The sequence below is a fragment of the Nomascus leucogenys genome, chromosome 6 (assembly GCF_006542625.1).
Source record: "Nomascus leucogenys isolate Asia chromosome 6, Asia_NLE_v1, whole genome shotgun sequence".
NCBI lineage: Eukaryota > Metazoa > Chordata > Mammalia > Primates > Hylobatidae > Nomascus > Nomascus leucogenys.
This window is the reverse complement of record NC_044386.1, coordinates 99043235-99049097: the sequence shown is the minus strand read 5'-3', so window position 1 is coordinate 99049097 and position 5863 is coordinate 99043235. Positions and strand designations below refer to the sequence as shown.

Below are 5863 nucleotides of genomic sequence, written 5' to 3'. Positions count from 1 at the left end.
GAGATATTGCATGCATATACAGATTGTAAGAATATACACATATATGTAAGAGTCTATATATTTATACATATGGTAATTTATATAAATTTGTTTACATCTAGCTTTTTCACTTAATAAATATCTGACAGATCATTTTATATACATTTTTATAGAGCTGCTTTATTATTTATAATGACTGTATACTTTTCCATCCAATGTTTGGACTATAATTTATTTAACCGTCAAATATTGATGAACATTTAAATTGTTTCTAATATTTTCTATCACAACACTGCTGCAATGAATATACTTATGATACATGGGTTTATCTATAGAATATATAATCTGGAAGTGAAATAATTAAGTTAAAGTTTGATAGATATGATAAGATTACCTTTTATGGAGGTGATATCAACTTACACTCTCTACAGAAGTGTTTAAGAGTATTGCTTCTGGGCCTTTTGGCTAAGATCAAGTGTAGTATCTGTTCTTATTAGAAGTGTTTAAGAGTATCTCTTTCTCTACAGTTTTTCCAAAGTTGAATTTCATCAAACTTTTTGATACTTATCAACCTGATATGCAAATTTTTAAAACTCAGCATAAGTTCTAATTACACTGTTCTTGTTATAAAAAAGGTTGACTTCTTTTTCATATGAAGAAAATCCATTTCTTTTTCTGTTTTGGGGAAATACGTCTTCATATACTTTGTCCATTTTCCTATTAAAGCATTCCACTTCTTACTGATTTGTATAGCTCTTCACCTATATTGGTGAATTTACCCTGTTGTTATATAAATTGAAAATATTTCTTCATAGTTTATTGCTTGTCTTTTTTAATGTTCTTGTTATGCAGAAAACTTTTTATATCTAAGTTATTACATTGATCCTATATTTTCCTTTGATAAGTTTTAGGTCTTGTGTTACAGTTAGATATCTGCTTTCTGAAATTATTTTTAAACTCTCATTTTTGTGATGTTTAATAATTATACATATATGTTTATATTTGATCTGCTTGGCAAATAATTTGTCTTTTCTCCACTTCTTCTAAACACTGCTTTTATTCTATGATAAATTTTTGTCAATTTATGTACTCTATATTCATTTCCTTTGACCTGTCTGTGGATTCATGCCTCAGTACCATACATTTTTATTTACTATAGCATGATAATATCTTTTAATATCTTCAGAGCTTCTCTCTTTTCCTGCAGTAGCAGGAGTTGGGTGTCCATGGCGTACAATCTTAAAGGATTTTTAATACAGATTTTCAAATCTATTAGGATAGAGTTTAAAGTGTTATTCTTAGTTTCTTCCTCATCTATAGCTAGATATCTATTCTTAGTCCTAATTTTGAATAGTCACTTGCTTTTCCTGAAGTTTTGCATAGTTTATGGGTTTAATGAAAAAAGCAGCCCCTGGATGAATTATCAATTTTACATTTTTTTTTACTAATCATTAATTTTTGTTTATATCATTATTTTTCCTCCTCTTTTCCTTCATTTTTTCTCTGTAATATATGTAATTTACTTAATTTATATTTATTTTTTCTTATTTGGTAATAAATACACTTAATGCAATAACTCAGTTTTTTATTACTGCAGAGGTATTGATATGTAGCTTCAGTTTCATTTTTGTAACCATTTGATAATTACTCTTTCGATTTTTTCTTTTACCCTAGAATTATTTGGGATACTGTTTTTTTTCATATTTTCAAGTGGTTGGATTTTTAAAATAAAAATTTTATTTGACTTAAAAAATGAGTCCATGTAGTTTCTATTTTGGAGAGATTTTTAACTAAAATTTTCTTTGTCATCCAACATAGGCCATATATTGGCACCAAAACAAAGTATAAGCTTTATAGGACCCAGATTATAATGTAAATGTGTTAAGTCTGTCTTACTAACTAATATTTAAGCCTTTTATATTCTTATTATATACCTTCCTCATTTTTGAAGCATTAAAGAAGTATTGACCTCTCTCATTGCTATGCCTTTCATTTCTTTCTATTCAAAAAAAATTTTGATACAATCTTATTTGTTAACAATGCAACTTATTAAATATTCGTGCCTTTATGAATTAGACTTCACAACAAAAAAATTACAATTTCTTCTTTCTCTGTTTTACCCACGAAGTCTACTTTTGCTGATATTGATATTGCAACACCTGTTTTTCTTCATGTTTTTCAGATATATCTTTGTACAACCTTAACTTTAGTATCTCAGCATCTCTTTTAAAAATTATCATTATTCTCTAGCTCTTGGAAGTTTATCTTGTTGTTGTTGCTAGTGTAACAAACCCTCAGTCTTTTTATTTTTTTAATGGAGATGATAATAGTAGTACCTGTTTCAAAGGGTTGTTGGAAGGACTAAATAAGATCATGCACGGCAAGTGCTGAGCACAGTCTTGTTATTATTATTACTCCCAGAGTGATAAAAATCATGCATTTTCTGTCTCTCTCTTTCTCTCTCTCTCTCTCTCTCTCAAGTTTTGCCCTTGTCGCCTAGGCTAGAGGGCAATAGTGCCATCTCAGCTCACTGCAACTTCCACCTCCTGGGTTCAAGCGATTCTCCTGCCTCAGCCTCCCGAGTAGCTGGGATTACAGGTGGCTGCCACCATGCCCAGCTAATTTTTGTATTTTTAGTAGAGATGGAGTTTCACCATGTTGGCCAGGCTGGTCTCGAACTTCTGACCTCAGGTGACCCACCTGCCTTGGCCTCTCAAAGTGCTGGGATTACAGGTGTGAGCCACTGCTCCCAGCCCATTGTTTTTGTGTGTGTGGCTTTTTTTTTTTTTTTTTGTAAATTAAGTTTTCTCCTGTTATACTTTAAACCATAGGTTGCCTTGTTAACTAATAAAGCTTGAATTTAAACAAACAGAAAATATACAGCTATTTGTTAAGTTTAATTATGGCCATTCTTGTACTGAACAGGGAATGGGGCAAGATTTCCCTCTCAGACTTTGGGATTCTAAGCCCACAGTGACCTGCAGTGACAAGGGACAGCCAGGCATCAGGCATCGTGGTTAAAGTGAGCTCTGCAGCCAGCCCACTGCCTCCAGGGCCCAGCTCCACCCTCGCCTGCTCCCTAGCTGGCCAAGAGAGCTCAGATGAGTTCCTTGACCTCCCCACCTCCACACTCTTATCTGTGAAATGGGGATATTAACAGCAACTTTCTCATAGTTGTGTTGTGAAGATGAAATGAATGGATACATGCAAAGCGCTTAAATACCTGGCCAGTCATGAATGCTAGGTAAACAGGTGAGCTGTTAGCAACTATTACTCATGCTCTGCTCTCCTCCCCTTCTCCATCAGAACTGTCCAAGCTACTCTTCCCTTGTATACCAATTAGTTTTCATTAATTTGATTAAGTACAAGAAATATTTTCAGAGTACCTACTGTGTTTCAGACACTGTGCTGCTACTTGTAGGAAGCACAATATCTATCACAGGAGACAGACGTATAAATATAATGATAAGGCAGTGTAAATAGTAATTTAATAAAAACTTCAAACAATAAAATAATAGTAATAGGTCAGTGTAGAGTATAACAGTGGGGACATAAGTCGGGGGCAGAGGAGGCATAGAGAAGGGGCAGTTGCTTCTCTCTGGGACAGGGCGAGGGAAGGCTCTGAAGAAGAAGGGAGCCCAGGAATGGATCCTGAGCTGGGTCTGAGCTGGAGTCTTAGGTGAGGAAACAGCAGGCAGGAAGGCGTGGTGACCTAAAATAACATGGCATTCCCACGCCCATCTCTGCACGCGGCCTCTTATCCTCCACTTGGGAATGTCTCCCCATGTTGTTTGCCTCCCTGAAGAAATGTCCCTTCTCCTTCTGAAGTCCTGCTCAAGTCCTACTTTCTCCAAGAGTCCTGTCCCCAGCATCTGACTCGCCTGGCTTCCTTCGTGCTGTGACCACGCCTCTGTGTCTCCCCTCTCCCTGCTCCCAGGTGGCTGCACAGTGCTGGGCGCATGGTAAGTGCATGTTGATGGATAAAATGATTACCAAAACCATTAAATGACTAATGCTTTATCCCAACACCATGACTGCGAGAGCCAGTTTCCCACTGAAATTCCCACTGGTCTTTGAAGAGAGGAGATCAGGGTGATTTGTCTTTTCCTAGCTCACACTACATGTCCCTTTTACAGGATTCTTTCAGGAGCCCCAGGGAACATAAGGGACCTGGCTCGAGATTACAACATGGCTGAGAAACAAAGAGGAGAGAGGTGTGGAAACCTGGCAAATACACAGCCCTTGTCGCTGAAATGTCAGACCCACTGAAGTTGAGCCCATTAATCTTGTTTTATTGCAAGATTCAAAGTCGCCATGCTATGGCAGCCACAAAATTGATAGATGGGTTTCCCCGCGTTCACCCAGTACCTTGGCTGCCTGGGAAACCAGACCCCAGATGAACAAGGAGAGGAAATTAAAACCGCCCTTGGAGATTTTTCAGTAACTGCTGCTAGAGAAAGACGGGGCATTCATGGTCTCTGGTCGCCAAGCTGCTTACGCTTGGGTTTTACTGCGTTTTTTATAAGCAAATCAAAGAAATAGCAATGCTGAAACCATCACGGTAAATCTTAAGCAGCTTCCTGCTCCAGTAAGGGGCAGGAGTGGCCACAACCTGGCTGTCCTGTTGCTTAAGGCCACAGGGCTGTGATCTTGTTTGGCTTTTTGTTAATGACATAGGTGAAAAATAGAAATGCCTGGTTGTTTTAATTTGGGGTTCTTTGATCACTGGGGAGCTGAAATCTTTTTCCATACGTCAGTTGTCTAGTTGGATTCCATCTTTTGTAAATAGCCATTTTCCTTCTGCCACTAATATAATTAATGATTCAGTTCAGCAGTTCCACATTTATTATGGGTCTAGCATATTCAGTGATACATGGAGGTGAGTTATGTATGTCCCATTTCCTAACACAGTACGGGGGGGAGAGGGAGAGTAGGAGGGAGAAAGGGAAACAGAATGTCACTTTGCTGCAATGTGGCTGATAAGGATACTTCCAGAATGTTTTCCCTGGTTTTATTTGCTTTTTTCAAAAAAATTTTTGGAGAACATAGAGATGTTTCTATTCTTTTAATATTATAAATAACCTATCTTTTTGTGATTACTTCTATCACTTTTTAAATACTCATTTCTGTTTCATTTTAACTTTCTGTGGTCAATTTTTTTTAAAAATCCCAAATCTGGTTGAAATTTATTTCCATATTAGATTTGTATGAATTATAGGTCTTCCTTCTTTTTCTGAATTACTTTGATTTTGCAAACATTATATTGACTAATTCTTCCCTTTTCTGTGGTTTTTTTGATAGCTCTTTTGTTTGTTATACATAAAATTCCCACACATACACACACATAGATTATAATATTTGTTTTCCTTTGTGCCAATATGCTACTCTTTATTATTGTTGATTTTCAATACATTTCAGTATCTGGCAGAGCTAGCACATCCCAGAAATTTTTTGTAGTCTTATTTATTCTTTCTTTTGACTATTAGGGATTTTTTTTTCCAGTTCCAAGAAAACATCCAGAGAAATTATTTTTGACCTTGTATTCAATCTGTAGATGTATTTAGGTAAACCAATATGTTTATAATATAATGTTAGGAATAACGCTCAAAATCCTAAGGAAATTGAACACTCGAACAAAGGATTCTTAGCAAAGCACTTTTACTTCTGCACAGAGGGGTGCCTCCTTGGCCAGTCACCATGAGAGCGCACCTGAACAAAGGGGCACGAGAGCCTTTATTCCTGACACAATTCCTGCCCCTGTACACTTTCCCCATTGGCCGGGGTCAGGTTGTACAATCTAAACTAATCCCGGTTGGCTAAACATTTGATTTTTTTTTAGGTAAGGTGGGCACGTAAAAGAAAGTGGAGAGGAAGGGGAAGAGGT

General features: G+C 36.5%; 1 pseudogene; it reads left to right on the top strand.

Moving 5' to 3' along the window:
- The first annotated feature begins 424 nt into the window (after nt 1-424).
- Nucleotides 425-556, top strand: LOC115835741 (annotated as a pseudogene).
- The last annotated feature ends 5307 nt before the right edge of the window (nt 557-5863 follow it).